The 16492-nt window shown below is 44.8% G+C and overlaps 1 protein-coding gene and 1 pseudogene across 4 annotated transcripts in view; both read left to right on the top strand.

Annotated features, from left to right (window-relative positions):
* The window catches only part of VTI1A (vesicle transport through interaction with t-SNAREs 1A), a 421333-nt gene that overhangs the window by 375647 nt on the left and 29194 nt on the right, over positions 1-16492 (top strand). The window lies entirely within an intron of this gene.
* LOC132573431 (cathepsin W-like) lies at positions 9039-14305 on the top strand (annotated as a pseudogene).

The following is a 16492-nucleotide window of genomic DNA, read 5'->3' as shown; positions in this document are numbered from 1 at the left end:
GCGCCATTGTCAGTGGCGCACTGTCAAATGTTGGCAGGGGAATTTCCCAACCCAGACCGCCACGACTCAGGCAAAGGACCTCTGTCTTCACTGGAGTCAGCTTCAATTGACTCAGCCTAAGCCATCCTGCCATGGCTTTCAGTGCCAGGTCCAGATTTTCTGGGACACAGTCAGGCCGGCCGTCCAACAGTAGATAGAGCTGGGTATCATCAGCGTACGGGTGACAGCCCAACCCATACTTCTGGGCAAGGGGGCGCTTGTAGATGTTGAACAGCATTGGGGAGAGCACCGTCCCCCGAGGCACCCCACAATTAAGTGTGGGTCTCTGGGACAGTTCACCCCCAATCACCACCCTTTGTCTCATCTAGGAAAGAGGAGAGCCATTGCAAGGCCAACCCCTGAATCCCTGTGTCAGCGAGGCGGTGGGTCAATAGCCGATGGTTGACCATATCAAACGTCACCGATAGGTCCAACAACAACAGTAACGCCGAGCCGCCTCAATCCAGATGCTGTTGGAGGTCATCCACCAGGGCGACAAGCACTGTCTCCATCCCATGACCTGGGCGCAAGCCGGACTGGTGGGGGTCTAGAATGGAAGTGTCATCCAGAAAACTCTGTAGCTATAGCGCTACTGCCCTCTCAGTAATTTTACCCAAAAAGTGTAAATTCAAGACTGGCTGGTAATGTGCCAATTCGGCCAGGTCTAATGTTGGTTTTTTCAAGAGAGGGCGGACCACAGCCTCTTTAAGAGGTGTTGGAAAAAGCCTTTCCATGAGGGATCTATTTACGATCTTCATCGTGATCTCTGTGCAATCCCACACATAGTTTTTCCGCCTGGAAACTAACCCGACCTCGGAGAATCCAAAGCTAGCCTAGGCGTTTATTTTGGTGCGCATTCCCTCTTGATCTGGGGAGCAGGCATCCACTGCACATGCCTGGAGCGAGGGGAAGGCGCTCCACCCACCCAGTTTCTTCTTAACCGCCATCTGGATTAGACCTACCTCATTGCATCTCCTCAATTCTCGTTGCCTTTTCTTCAATTCCACCAACGATTTCTTCTTTCTTCATTCTTCACTCAACTGATATCGTTACTTTTCCTTAAAAAAAAAGACTTAATCTTCTGCTTACTATTACCCCTTCCCAAGCATATGGAAGGGAAGGACCCCAAAACAACTTTTTAAAAGTGCATTCGGTGTGGGACCAAAATTCCCTCTACCAATTTACACACTGTGCTTATTTTGTTTGGGGGAGACCCACAGAATTGACACCTGTGCTCATTGCAGCCAATTTGGAAAGCAGGCCAAAAAGAATCGTGCTGCTCGACTCAAAAGCCACCTTTTGGAATCCTTTCTGCAGCCTGTAATGCCCCACGATTCTGGGTCTCATACTTCACCTCCACATCGACCTCGCACCTGGCAATGGCAGCAACCTCGACTGCGGCATCATTGCCACCTAATATTCCAGCGGAACTCTCGACTCCTACCGATGTCATAACCGACAAGGTCATCCGCATCTAGTCACGGTCCCCGTCTGTCCACGAATCACTGCCAGAAGACATACTTGCTGCTGAATCCCTTGAACCATCACTTCGACTTCAAGGACAGCGAACTAATCTCCTTGGACTCCACTCATTCTGTGAAGTGTCGGTGTCTCGCACCTTCAAGGGCTCAGCTGTCTCTCCACTATATCGAGACTTCAACTCAAGCCCATGATAGTCATCATTCTAGATCTCTACTACATGTGTCACCAACGTACAAAGATCTTTCCACACAAGTGTATTCTGATCCATGGTCTCCAAGCCGACGCAGGGTTTGTTATTATTATTACAGTCCATCATGCTCCAGGTCACCTTCGTCCCCATGTCGGTACCAGCAGCACTATAGGATTTCTAGATCGCCTCCCTACAAGCTCCACCAACCTCGGTGCCATGAGAAAACCCACCAGTCTCGGTACCATGAGGAAGTCTACCAACCTCGATATCATGAAGACACATACCAACCTCAGTACCGTGAGGAAGTTTACTACCCCTGATACTGTGAAGGTTCATCTCCTCATCGACATAGACATTACAGCCAGAATTTGAAACCACTATCACCGGGGGCTTCGACCTGCTCTGTCGGTTCCATCTAAACAACAGATAGATCAACCTGACATACCTACCCTTCTGGGTAAGGCTATATCGTTATTGACCAAACCCTCACACGACTGTCCAACCACACCCATGGACATACCTGAAGATTCTGAAGCTGACCAATCCAATTCTTCTCAATCTGCAGGATCAGCACCTACATCGCCTGTTTCTGACATAACTAAACCAGCCGATCTCTCATCATCAGAAGGCTCCAAGGCCTATTTAGACCTGCTAACAAACATAGCAAACACCCTCAATATAAAGCTCACTACTGATTTGCCTAGAGTATCAGATATTGTCTGTGACTTAGTCCACACTGACTTACCTGTGGGATCTTTCCTTCCAATGCTCCCAGTCCACCTTGAAGGCCTAAAAGAGGCTTGGGATAAGCCTGCATCTGTTCCTCCTACATCCAAATGGGTCGAATCATTATATAAAGTCCTTGCACCGGATTCTAAATTTCTGTTCAATCATCCTGCACCCAACTCTATGACTCTGCACTCCTCATCAAAGTCCAAACAGACACGTCATCTGGTCCCACCTGAGAAAGAAGGGAAAAAACTCGACACCTTAGGGAGAAAGATTTACTCCCTCTCTACTGCCATCTCTAAAATTCATAATTATTTAGCATATTTTTTGACTTATACTTTTAATTTAACTTCTCAGCTAACTACGCTGGTTCTGTCTCTATCGGATTCTGCACAAAAGCAAGCATCACAACTCCTGCAAGAAATTTCCCGAGTTAGCAAACAACAAATTAACTCAGTTCGTCATGCTATGGCTTGCTCATCCAGGACCATGGCCGAATCCATCGCCCTGTGTCACCATGCCTGGCTCCGATCCTCCTCCCTGCAACCAGACATCAAATTTAAAATTGATGACCTGCCCTTTGATAGCCAGGGCCTTTTTAATGCAACAACCGATGACATCCTGACTACTGTCGATGACAGTAGAAAAAGAGCTAGGAAATTGGGAGTCAGTCAACAACAATTTCAACCTAATTGTCAGAGAGTTTGGAAACCGTCCTACTATAAACGTCCCCGCTCACCAAGACAGGCTGACTACTGGAAGCGCAAAGCTCCACCAGCTAAACAACCCTTCCATCAATGGCCTCATACACAGACCACAAAGAAGACTACTCCCACTTCAAAACAGTCTCTTTGACTTCCTAATGCCATCTCCTCTTCCACAACATCCATCCAACATCACGAGATTGCTTCCTTTGTATCCCACATGGGAATCCATAACATCAGATTCCTGGGTCCTGGCGATAATCCACAGGGGCTACACCACAGGGTTCGATTCTCCTCCAAGTTTCCATCGATTCATACGTATTCCTCCATCCCTCCCACTTTAAACGGAGATCTGCGCCTTGCTGGACAAGGCAGCCTTAAAACCAGTTCCACCACAGTTCCATCCCACAGGGTTCTGTTCCTGGTGCCAAAGAGAGATGGAGGACAACATCCAATACTGGACCTTCACAAACTCAACCGCCATGTACAGTACAAAAAATTCCGCATGATTACCCTGCAGTCTATCCTCCCGTTGATTCCAAAAGATGCCTGGATGGGGTTGCTAACCTTCAAGATGTCTACTTCCACCTTACTATCAACCGTCATCACAGAAGATTCTTGAGGTTTGCCGTCGGGGATCAACACTACCAGTTCCGTTCCCTTCCCTTCAGTCTCTTGACTGCACCAAGAGTTTTCACAAAGTGCATGGCAATGGTGGGGGCGACGCTTCGCCAACAAAATTTTTTTCCATATAGCCTTACATAGACGATTGGCTCATTCTGGCTCAATCCAAAGAGGAACTCCAAAAAGACATCTCAACCACTCTGTCCCTCCTGTCGTCATCGGGTCTTCAAGTCAACTTGACAAAGTCCAATCTGATTTCAACGCAGGACATGCAATTCATAGGCGCACACCTCTCCATAGTATCCCACAAGGCCTACTTTCCTGCAGACAGAGCCCACCGCATTCAGTCTCTGGCCTCTACCATCATATCACACCCTACCCAGATAGCCTTCACTTTTCAGCGCATGCTGGGACTTATGGCTACTACAACCTCTGTCCTGTGCTTTGTGAGACTCCATGTGAGACTTCTGCAATTATGGTTTGTGCGGACTTTCCGCCTGCATCAACAACACCAAATGACTCTACTCACCCTTCCACACCACATTCTCCCATCTCTCGAGTGGTGGAAAATAAAACATCTTCTGGCGGGAATGCCGTTCATATGGACACCCCCGTCGGCCATTGTCACAACCGATGCTTCGAGGTGGGGTTGGGGAGCCCACTTCGAAACTCTGACAGTACAAGGGCAGTGGACAGACTACGAGAAGTCTCTACACATCAGCTGCCTAGAACTCTTTGCAGTCCACAGGGCACTCAAGTCTTTTCTACTGTCCCTTCACAGTCTCCATATCCAGGTCACCTAAGACTATGTGGCCACCGTATTTTATATCAATCAACTAAGGGGCACTGTTTCCGTCCACCTTTGCAGACAGTCTTTATCCCTCTGGCATTGGAGCATTGCTCACAACGTATTCCTAACAGCTATACACCTGCCAGGAATCCAGAATGTTCAAGCAGACGCGCTAAGCCGTTACCTTGTGAACGACCACGAATGGACCCTCAACCTTCAGATAGTCTTCAGGACCTTCGGGGTTCCGGCCATAGACGTCTTTGCCTCTCTGGCCAACGCACAATGCCCACGCTTTTACACTTGAGGCCCTCCTTCCCTGCAATCCGTGGAAGATGCTTTTTTCCACTCATGGTCGGGACCACTCCACTACCTGTTCCCTCCAATTCCACTGATAACCAGAACTCTTCAGAAAATCTGACTGGATCAGACCAACTATATCCTCATCACCCCCTGGTGGCCCCGCCAGCCATGGTTCACTGCCTTTCTGCTTTTGTCAGACAATGTGTTCCATCATTTCCCCCAAGTTCGAGATTTAATTTCCCAACAAGACGGGAAAGTCCTGCACCACTACCGTGCACTTCAGCTTACCAGTCACCCATGTGTGGGACTGCACAGAGACCACGGTGAAGATAAACAAGTTTCTTACCTGTAACTGATGATCTTCGAGTGGTCATCTGTGCAGTCACATACGCCCGCCCAACCTTCCCCGCTGCTGATTTATTATTCTTTCTACAAAAAATTTTCTTTCCTCTGTACAGCAGCTAGAAGAAACTGGGTGGGTGGAGCGCCTTTCCCTCGCTCCTGGCATGCACAGTGGATGCCTGCTCCCCAGATCAAGAGGGAATGCGCACCAAAATAAACGCCTAAGCTAGCTTTGAATTCTCCGAGGTCAGGTTAGTTTCCAGGCGGAAAACCCATGTGTGTGACTGCACAGATGACCACTCAAAGATCATCAATTACAGGTAAGAAACCTGTTTATATTCTGTATAGGATACCTAAGCTCCCTTTGGCAAGCATTAATTAGCCAGGAATGGCAAGGGTCCAAATCACAAATTGTTGGGCGCACAGTAGAGAGGATTCTGTCAACTTCCTCCAGGCTGAGTGTATCAAAGCAATCCAGAACTAGTCCAGAAGACAGGCACAGGGCATCACCATTGTTTCACCCTGGGTTTTTTAAATAGAAAAGGTCCAGCAGGAACTCATTTGCATATTGGGCCACACCCCTTGACACCAAGCCAGCTGGAACTGCGTTCCTGCTTAAACCCCCCCCCCCCTGAATTGACCATTCTTGAAATGACATTTCATTACATGAGTGAATATTTAGATGCCCTTAAGTTTTGTTTAAAAACTTTACTTTGGTCTCACTCTTTATATTCACCAGAGAAGAGAAGGAAGGTAGCAAGAAAATAATTTGCATTGCCTTAGGGGATTTTAGTGAATAGTTAGTAAATATATATTTAGAAATAAATATGCGAGAAAGCTGTGCTTGTGCACAGTCACAGGAATAGTTTTCTGTCAGGTTAATGCAATCTGAATGAAGAGATTCTGTCTAATCTGCATAGGTTCATTTTTGTGATCCAAGCAATTTTTGACATATCAAACCAGCCTATAACTTAATTAACTGTGACATAAGATGCTAATATGCAAGACAGATTTTAAAAGTGATTTTGGGGTAGTTTTAATGTATGCAAATGATAATTATAATGTAGTCAATTTACAAATCTCAGTTTCAGGTGGAGGGGAAACCTCTCAAAATATGCAAGTCTATCTTTGTTTTGAGAACCCCTTTCTCTTAGATTTAAGTAAATTGGAAGACTTAACATTGCTTATATTTTGAAGACCATGTCACAATATTTTGTGCTGGAGTGGAGGATATGAATAACTTTCATAATTAGGAAGTCCTTGAGCCACTTCAAATTGACCCCTTCTCTGAATTTCACCACAGCAAACAATGACTTGGTGCCAACTGTTTCATCTGTCAGTTTCCTTTATCATTCGTTCGTTTCTTCCCTGCTGCAACGTTGGTGGATACAGTTGATGGTGTTAAAACAGGAGGGCCCTTCTGAACAAAAAACATTACTTACATAAATTCTGTGGAGGGGAGTTGGACAATGGTGGACAAGCTGCTACTGACTAGATTTTTCCACACTTTGGAGAATTCTTGATTAGGTACTGTGCCTTTTCCAAGAATTCTCCAAAAATAGTTTCGGAAATGCCCAGGTTATTCATTTATAGTTCACCATTCTCATTTAGACTCATTGGCATAAAGCAAGAGAATCTAAGGAGTACCATCCTAAAAATGTATATATAGATAAGGAAATGGGTATAATGAAATACATTTAGATGATTCAAACAAGTGAGGCATGGCTCCCTTTAAAGAGCGAAGCCTCACAGAATCACTTTGAATTCCCTGAAAATATACCTGCTTGACTGTCACTTAATTTAGTATATTTGTACCTCATGAACTAGATCAGGAGTTTGAACCCAAGTGTGTGAGAGAGAAGAGAGAAAGCAAGAGAGAGAGAGATTAGATTATTCACCCACTCAAGAAGAATCTCCTTTAAAAGTTTATGTTTGCTGGGGAACTTTTAGTCTGTAGAGCAGGGGTGGCCAACGGTAGCTCTCCAGATGTTTTTTGCCTACAACTCCCATCAGCCCCAGCCAGCATGGCCAATGGCTGGGGCTGATGGGAGTTGTAGGCAAAAAGCATCTGGAGAGCTACCGTTGGCCACCCCTGCTGTAGAGAATGGGAAAAGCTGCAACCTCGACAGATCCTTCTGCAAAGATTTTAACCAGAACATCTTAGCTGTTAAATGAAGATGGTATTCTTCAATGTCTGGTCTTTGTGTTTAGTAGGTGATTTACAATCTCTAGTCTTAACAGGTCCCTAGGTCAATTTCCATTTCAGACATCAATATTTGCTTCAGAAGAACTCTTTGTTAGGTCCCTTGCATGTCAATTTCACTTTAATGGGGAGCCATCCACTAGAAGAAAGGTCTCAAATGCAAGGTGCATACTTTCAAAAGATCAACGATCTTCACAACATGGAAATCACCAACCCCACCGACTGGCTGTGTTGCTGGGAATCCTTATAATCAGGTGACTACTCATAGGTAACTTTGTTACTTCTTTTACAGAACTCCTGCAAAAACCTCAGTGAACTGCTGATTGTAAATTGATACTATACTCTTGGTGCATCTGATTGGTATTCCTGCTTCTACTGTTAATTGTAGGTCTTTATGCTTTTTGTGGCAAAATGCCCAATTATCTATCAGACCTAACCACTCCAAGTCATCGCAGGGCATTTATGTTGGCTAGACTAAACGCGTTTCCCTCCAAAGTTTTACAAGGGAGATATCAGCGAGTCCCTTTAGCCGACAGACTTTGCTCCTGTGGAGCAAATACCCCTGACTCAATCCAGCATATATTGCTTGATTGTTCTTTATACCATAACCTCCGTAAAGATTTATTTGGCAAGCCTTCTTTTTCTCCAGATTTGTCTATTCTGCCACCCTGTTATTATTTATTGAGTGATACTGAGGGGGTGGTTAGTGAGGCTGTGGCAAAATTTCTGGCTGACATCCTTAAATTTAATTCTGACCATGTTTGAATGCATCTGTAAGCTCGGTTTTATTTTGATTTTATCTCCAATGTTTAAATTTTTATATTCCTGTGTATTTTTATCTGAATCTTTTATGCCATTAAAGGTTTGGTATGGTATGGTATGGTATATTGATACTATACTCTTGGTGCATCTGATTGGTATTCCTGCTTCTACTGTTAATTGTTGTGAAGACATTTTTTAAAAAAAAAAATCTTCGGGGGGGAGGCTGGCAGGCAGTACAGTGTAGCCAAGCAAAAGGGGGAAACTCTGCCTGTTTAATTTCTGTCTACCCTGATCCTGTTGAATTACAGGAGATCTGCCAGAGAACAGGCATTATTTTTGTTTTCTCACATCCAGTCCATCCCACCCCTCCATACTGTATTCATTCCCCCCACACACAGAGATTTGGCAGTTCTTGATAGCTCGTCTTCAAAGGCATCCTGTGAGGTTGTTTACTATTATTCCTATTTGATGGATCTGTTACCTGGAGTTGAGGGACTGGACCACAGATTTTAGCGAGCTTTAGGACAGAACTTACATTGTCATCCAAGCCTCCTCTGTGTTCTGCTTTCCCTCCATGAGAATGGGGGGAGGGGGGTGCTCCAGAATCTTTCATTAGTGTCTTGCAGGAGTGAAATTCAGGAGCTCCGTTGTATATTAGGCCACACGCCCCTGATGGAGCCAATCTTCCAAGAACTTACAAGGCTCTTTTTTATAAACTGTTGGGGGATTGGCTACCTCAGTAGTGTGTGGCCTATTATGCAAAGGAGCTCCTGCTAGAATTCCACCCTTGACCTTGAAATATAGCCCCAAAAGAGCCAATTTGCAAAGTTCATGGGGTGTGATTTTCAGCAGAAATCTGACTCAAAATGTATGATGAGTTTCTTCAAGTTGGGCAAAGATCCTGTCAATCTGCTGAATCTGTCATTTTACACCTCAGAGAAAGACCATTGCTTCATGCAAAAGCTAAAGTGAACTGCATTACAGGCCTCAGAACAGGGAATTGCCCAATATGGGGTCACTTTGTTCAGTGACCTCACAGAAAGTGAGTTTGAGAAGATGTTTGGGATTCCTCACCCTTCTCATTCCCCTGCATTGAAAAAGTCATCAAAACCCCTCAAGCGTGCAAAGTGCTGCAGCAACTGAAGAAAATATGGAGTTATCACAGCAGCAAAAGACCAGCTTTTGCTGCGGTATCCAACATTAAGGCCTTGTGGAACATCCATTGCCATGAAACCTCTCTGTACAGGGTGGACTGACAGAAGCTGAATGCTATTCTTACTTGGGCAAAGAGCATTCGTACAGAAAGGACCAAGGAGAACCAGTTGCCTGGATCCATGACTATGAATTCCTGACCAGGATGAGAAATACATAGCCCAAGTCATTTCTTCCCAAGGTCCTGTAATGACTCTCATCAATGTCAAACTGCTTCAGCACTACCAAAAAAGGCATTCTCTGGAGCTCTTCTGAGGATTGCAGCCTCCCACATCTGGACCATGTTGTGCTCATAGTGGGTTATGATAAAGGAGTATTTTGGGCTGCACCAAGGAACCAACACTTGTGACATTATCCAGTATCTAGTGACTGCAATTGTCATTGACAATCTACCCCAGGAGTGTCGAACTCATTTGTTATGAGGGCCAGATCTGTCATAAATTAGACTTTGTTGGGCCAGGCCATGGGTGTACCTATTTAGGATTAGATAAGATATAAGCTTTATAAAGGACATAGACAAACACAATTAAAGATTTAAAAAAACAAACAAACTTTGAAACATGCTTAAAACAGCACCTGTTGGTCTTAAAGTTCTTTCTTTGTATTTCTCCCATGGGATTCAGGAAACTGGGCAAAGGAAGCTTTGGCTCTTTCCTTCCTTCCCAAGGGGATCAGGAGGGGAGAGGATCCTCAGCCAATAGAAGGAAGAGAGGCTTTGCTCAGTAACTGCTGTGCAATTGAGGGAGCTTGGCAAAGCAAGCTCTCCGTCCCCTACCAAGGGACAAGCCTCAGCCAGTGGAGAAAATAGAGGCTTGACTCTATAGCAACTGAGCAAACCTTGCAAATCAAGCTGTTATGCAGAAGGAAGCAAGAGAGATGGAGAAGGAAGCAGATGACAGGCATTTGCTCGGGGGCCTGATAGGAGCCCTCCAGGGGCCTGATTTGGCCCCTGGGCCACATGTTTGATGCCCCTGATCTAGCCCTCCTTCATCCTCACCTTCTTTGTCAATATTTTAGGATTACAACACAGTCATTTCTATTTGAGCTTTCATAGAAAGCTCCGCTCAGCTGCAATCTAGAGCCACAAGGGTCTTGCATTACCCATTGCTAAGGTTGCCAGACCCCTGTTGGAGGTGGCGAAACCCCCACTTTGTGGGGTGCTTTCCCACTGTTGGCCAGTAGGGGAAAATACCACCCCAACTGGCCCAAAAGTGACATGATGATGTCACCCAGAAGTGACATCATCATATCACCAATATCACACAGCAACGCTCTAGTTTTGGGGCAAAACTCTATGGTAAAATCAGCTATAAACCATAGAGTTTTGCTCAAAAACTAGAGTGTCACCCCATAAGTCAGCAATGTAATGACATCACTCATGTGGAAAAACATCCTAGAACAGAGCCAGGATTCCCCCTCCAAATGCCTGGTAGGACCTGGCAACCCTACCCATTGCCCATTTTAAGATTACATCAGTTATATTTCACCAGGCTTTCAGCTGAGGCAGTGGACGTCATTTGTTATTGGCCTCCCCTCTTCATTCCATCGCAGTGCTATAAGACATGCTGGACCTGGTGAATAGGTGATGTCTGTGTGGCAGAATTTGCCATGTTAGTATCTACTGTTACTCTGTAATTTTAGATTTTATATATTTTAAATTGGTTTTATACTGTAGATTGTTTTTATGATTAACCCGCCCTTATCCTGTTCTACAGGAAGGGCTGGCTAAAAATCAAATCAAATTAAAAAATAAAATATTCTCCTCAGGATGTGAACTGTTCTGCATAGTAGAGGGGGGAAAAAAGAGGGAACATTGGTTGCAGCTAACACTTTAAAGCTGCAATCCTAAATATACTTATCAGGAAGTAAGTCTCTTTGAATGAATTGGGGACTCCTTCTAAATAAACTTATTAGACTGAGTTATAAATAACTTAATGTGGCAGTTATTTATGTGTGAAGAACCATTGGTATACAACATATACAGTATGTCACAGAAGTGAGTACACCCCCTCACATTTTGTAAATATTTAAGTATATCTTTTCATGTGACAATGCTGAAGAAATGACACTTGGCTACAATGTAAAGTAGTGAGTCTACAGCTTGTATAACAGGGTAAATGTGCTGTCCCCTCAAAATTACGCAACACCCAGCCATTAGTGTCTAAACTGCTGGCAACAAAAGTGAGCATACCCCTAAGTGATAATGCCCAAATGGGGCCCAAAGTGTCAATATTTTGTGTAGCCACGATTATTTTCTAGCACTGCCTTAACCCTCTTGGGCATAGAGTTCACCAGAGCTTCACAGGCTGCCACTGGAATCCTCTTCCACTCCTCCATGACGATGTTATGTAGCTGGTGGATGTTAGAGACCTTGCGCACCTCCACCTTCCGTTTCAGGATGCATAGGTCTGGAGCCATGCTTGGCCAGTCTATCACCTTTACCCTCAGCTTCTTTAGCAAGGCAGTGGTCGTTTTGGAGGTGTGTTTGGAATCGTTATCATGTTGGAATACTGCCCTGCGGCCCAGTCTCTGCAGGGATCATGCTCTGCTTCAGTATGTCGCAGTACATGTTGCCATTCATGGTCCCCTCAATGAACTGTAGCTCACCAGTGCCAGCAGCACTCATGCAGCACCAGACCATGACATTCCCACCACCATGCTTGACTGTATGCAAGACACACTCGTCTTTGTACTCCTCACCTGGTTGCCGCCGCACACGCTTGACAGCATCTGAACCAAATAAGTTTATCTTGGTCTCATCGGACCACAGGACATGGTTCAAGAAATGCATGTCTTTAGTCTGCTTGTCTGCAGCAAACTGTTTGCGGGCTTTCTTGTGCATCATCTTTAAAATAGGCTTCCTTCTGGGACGACAGCCCTGCAGACCAATTTGATGCAGCGTGTGGAGTATGGTCTGAGCACTGACAGGCTGACCCCCCACACACACCTCTTCAACCTCTAGCAATGCTGGCAGTACTCATACTATTTTCCAAAGCCAACCTCTGGATATGATGCTGAGCACGGGCACTCAACTTCTTTGATTGACAATGGCGAGGCCTGCTCTTCAGTGTTGTCTTATGAAAAGATATACATAAATATTTACAAAATGTGAGGGGGTGTACTCAATTCTGTGACATACTCTACCTTGTAGACTCAACAAAACCACTGCTTCACAGCTCTAAAAAAATTGTGGTGGCATGGTAAATACTGGCACAAACTGTGTGAACAACTGTGCATGCTGAACTACTGACCACAAGTGACAAATGCCACATTGTCTGCCTTAAAGTAGACATTGTTCTTTGAAATCCATGGGTCTTATTCCTTCTTAGGAAACAAAACTAAGGGTTGCCTTCAGACATCACATCACACCACCGTTCAGTCTGAGTGCACACAAGCTTCCCTTTTGCCTTCTTGCACAGTTAGCAATAATAAAATACAGGTTTGAAGCTAACTCCGTGAGATACAAATGCATATAACAGCCCATATACATGCATTCATATATCAGGGGTAACAGGAGCTAGTTTGAAAACAGGTTTCTTGTGTGGTGTTCTGTAGAAAATGGAATGGGAAATAGTAAAGTTGCATGCACAGGCCTTCCAACAGATCAACTTTGTGCACATTCAGGTTTTATTGAGCCTTGAATTGATACCTGAATACAGTCAGTGTGTAACTCCAAGGAGACAAGACTTTGCATGTGGTATTGTTTGTTCCTTATCTTGGGCAGTGGGGAAGCAGTGGCATGTAAGGAATCCTATATAATTATTCTATTCTGTGATCTATCAGTGCTTCAGTCTATGTGGATACTGTAGATAAATAGCAAATATGCTTTCAGTTGGGTTATCAGTCTTCAAAATCCTGCTTTGAATGCATCTGTAATACATGCATACATGCTTGTTGATATCAGTTCAGACTCTCAGAACTTGCTGGAGTTCTAGATGTGTTGTTTAAAATGTTAGACACCACTGACTATCTGGAGGGTTTTTTTCCAGATGTATTTGATCACTATTTTTGTACACTTTGTTTTCCTATTTGTTTTTCCTGGGAAGAAAAATTTACAAATGACATGTATTTTAGAGGATTGTCCACGGTTATCATAAAAAAACCTGATTTTATAAACTATTCCATTTTTATTCCTCCCATTTTGAATCTCCTCAGAATTTTCTCCTCTCATAAAAACAATCCACTCAAAATGTATTTTGATCTGCCAAACATGACCACTATCAAACATGCTTCATGCCAGTGAGTTTTTTTCCAGCTCCAACATTTGTTTAATTGAAAAGAGAGTGTCATGTAGCATTTTAAGATCAGCCACATACCACACTCCAAAGTTTGCATGTCTGTCAGCAAGATGTCATTCTGTAAGTGCAAATGAACAACTCAATTTTCTCTTTGAATTTCCACTCACCATTAAAAACCATACTGCGCACTTTAAGAGTAGATACCTTTTTCAAACTATATAAATTGCTCTCCAATAAAACATAATATAAAAATAAAATAATGTAAAATAAAGTAAAGCAAAATTCTTTATTAAAATACATTTCATGGTTAGTATTTAGTATTTTAAAGTCTGCCTTAAAATACAAAGGAATAATTTAGCATTCTTCCCCAGGTTTACATACAGTTAGATACACTCAATATGAAATGCCACCGATTTAAGCATCAGTACATCAGCTGCATCCTGCAAGTTAGCAGTAAGAGATGCTTCCAGCCCTTTTGGGATCAAAGGAGGGACTCCAAGTCGAATTACTCCAAATCCTATAGGGGAAGATGGCAACAGAAGCCCCGCGGTTCCAGATCTTCAACTTTCAATACCAAAGGGCAGTCCTCCAAAGGCCCGAGGAAAGGCAATACCACCTGACTATGCCCAGAACAGTCCCCCAGGGACTATAGGGGGCCATCTCCCACACTTTGCCAACGTGTGGAGATAAACAGTAACAGACAGATGGGTGGTGGAGACGGTGTCCAAGGGCTACAGTATAGAATTCAAAACAGTTCCAAGAGACGGATTCCTGGAAGTTCTCAGGAACAAATCTCCTCAAAAACATCAGCTTTTGCTATCAGCCATCCTCCATCCCCTCGAGATAGGGGATATTCCACCGGTGCAAGAGGAGGAGAGGACCCAGGGTGTCTACTCAATCTTCTTCATCATCCCAAAAAAGAATGGGGATTTGAGAGCAATCTTAGACCTGAAACGGCTCAACAGAAAGGTGGAGACGAAGAAGTTTCAGATGGAAACCTTGCGGTCAATCCTCCTAGCCCTACAAAAAGGGGACTTTATGGCATCAACAGATCTATCCTTGGCCTATTTACACATACCAATCCAGCAGGGGCACCGCCATTTCTTGAGATTCTCTTACGATGGCAGCCACAACCAATACAAGGCATTGCCATTCGTCTTAAAGTCTTCACCCAGAGTCTTCACAAAGATACTGGTGACTCTAGTGGCAGCCCTGTGTCTCAGGGGAGTGTCATTGTTTCCATACCTGGACGACATCCTAGTCAAGGCACCATCATTTACGCAGACAAAGGCAGCCCTGAAGGAGACAATGGATGTTCTATCCTCCCACAGGTTTGTCATAAATCGGGAGAAAAGTTCCCTCATACTGGCTCAATTCATCCTTCACCTGGGGTTGCAGATCGATACCAGGGAAGACAGAGTCTTCCTCTCCCAGGAAAGACAAGCGAAACTGACACAACTGATCCATTCAGTGTTGCAGGCCAAAACCACGCAAGTATGACTCTAGCAAAATTGGTGGGACTCTTAGTCTCGTGCCAGGACCTTGTGCAATGGGCATGTTTCCATACACGACCCATCCAGTCCTTCCTACATCCCTTCCAGACAACCATTGCTCAGAGGAAGCCGCTCCAGGTAGGAGTGCCAAAACGGGTGAAAGTGGCCTTGCAATGGTGGTTGTCACCACGGCGGTTCCAAGCCAGACAGGCTCTGCGAGAACCAATTCAAACAGTCATGACAATGGATGCCAGCTTGTTTGATTGGGGGGCACATGTGAAAGAACAGATGGTTCAAGGGTGTTGGTCCGGTCAGGAGACCTCCAACAGTATAAATGTCCTGGAACTGAGGGCAATCAAGACTAGCTCTGTGCCACCTTTCGGACATAGTGAAAGGCCAACATGTTCTCGTCCAAATGGATAATATGACAGCGAAAGCCTTCGTGAACAAGCAAGGGGGGACGCAATCAAAACTCTTGCAGCGAAAAGCAACTCTGCTGATGGACTGGGTGGAGACAAATCTTCGGTCCCTGAAGGCAACACAGGGCTTGAGGCATTAAGTCACAAGCCTTTTGAGCCTATGGCTTCATGCAGTTTAAAGATGTTTACTTTTAAAACGATTTTCCTGGTGGGGATTACTTCGGCACGCATGGTATCTGAGATTAAGGCATTGTCTGTACACAAAGACCTTTGTGATCTTCTTTGTGATCTCTGTGCTTCACACTCATGGGATAGAGCGCCTGCACCAATCCCCGAATTGGTACCCAAAAAACCCGGGATTTTTTCACGCTCAACACCAACGGGCATGCGCAGGTGTCCCAGTGCGCATGCTCGCCGGTGCCAGCACGAGGATCCCGCCAATTCCTTTCTGACCGCTGCGCTGAGGGGATCTCCTTTCGTGTCCCCGGTCGGTAAAGTAATCTTACGATTGCTTTTTCTTGTTGTATATACCCCGTTTGTTATTTTCTTAGTGTAGTTAGTTAGTTAGTTGTTAGATAGTTAGTCTTGTTAAAAAAATTGTTGGACTTGCCCTTCGGGGCCCAATTTTCCCCCTCAGAGACTTTCCTGGGTGGGTTTTTTCCTTGGCGTCTATGGAAAGACGGGATTTTTTTTTAAGAGGTACCGCTCCTGTGGGAAGAAGATTGCCCCCTCCCCGACGTCCATTCCCTCTGTCTTCTGTGTTTGGGCGAGGGACATCATGTGGATTCTTGCTCGCACTGCCTGACTTTTTCCAAGCAAACTCGCAAAAATCGAGTGGCGAGGCTTTTGGCTGCATTGGTAGAGTCAGCATTTCGACCTCAAAAGAGGGCACTGGGCCCGTCGGTACCGATGGGAGAGGCTGTGGCCCCAACGGTCACATCGGCTGATACATCGCCAATCAGGAC

Source organism: Heteronotia binoei, chromosome 6 (genome assembly GCF_032191835.1).
Source record: "Heteronotia binoei isolate CCM8104 ecotype False Entrance Well chromosome 6, APGP_CSIRO_Hbin_v1, whole genome shotgun sequence".
NCBI lineage: Eukaryota > Metazoa > Chordata > Lepidosauria > Squamata > Gekkonidae > Heteronotia > Heteronotia binoei.
The sequence above is the reverse complement of the archived record's forward strand: the minus strand, read 5'-3'. Positions and strand labels throughout refer to the sequence as shown.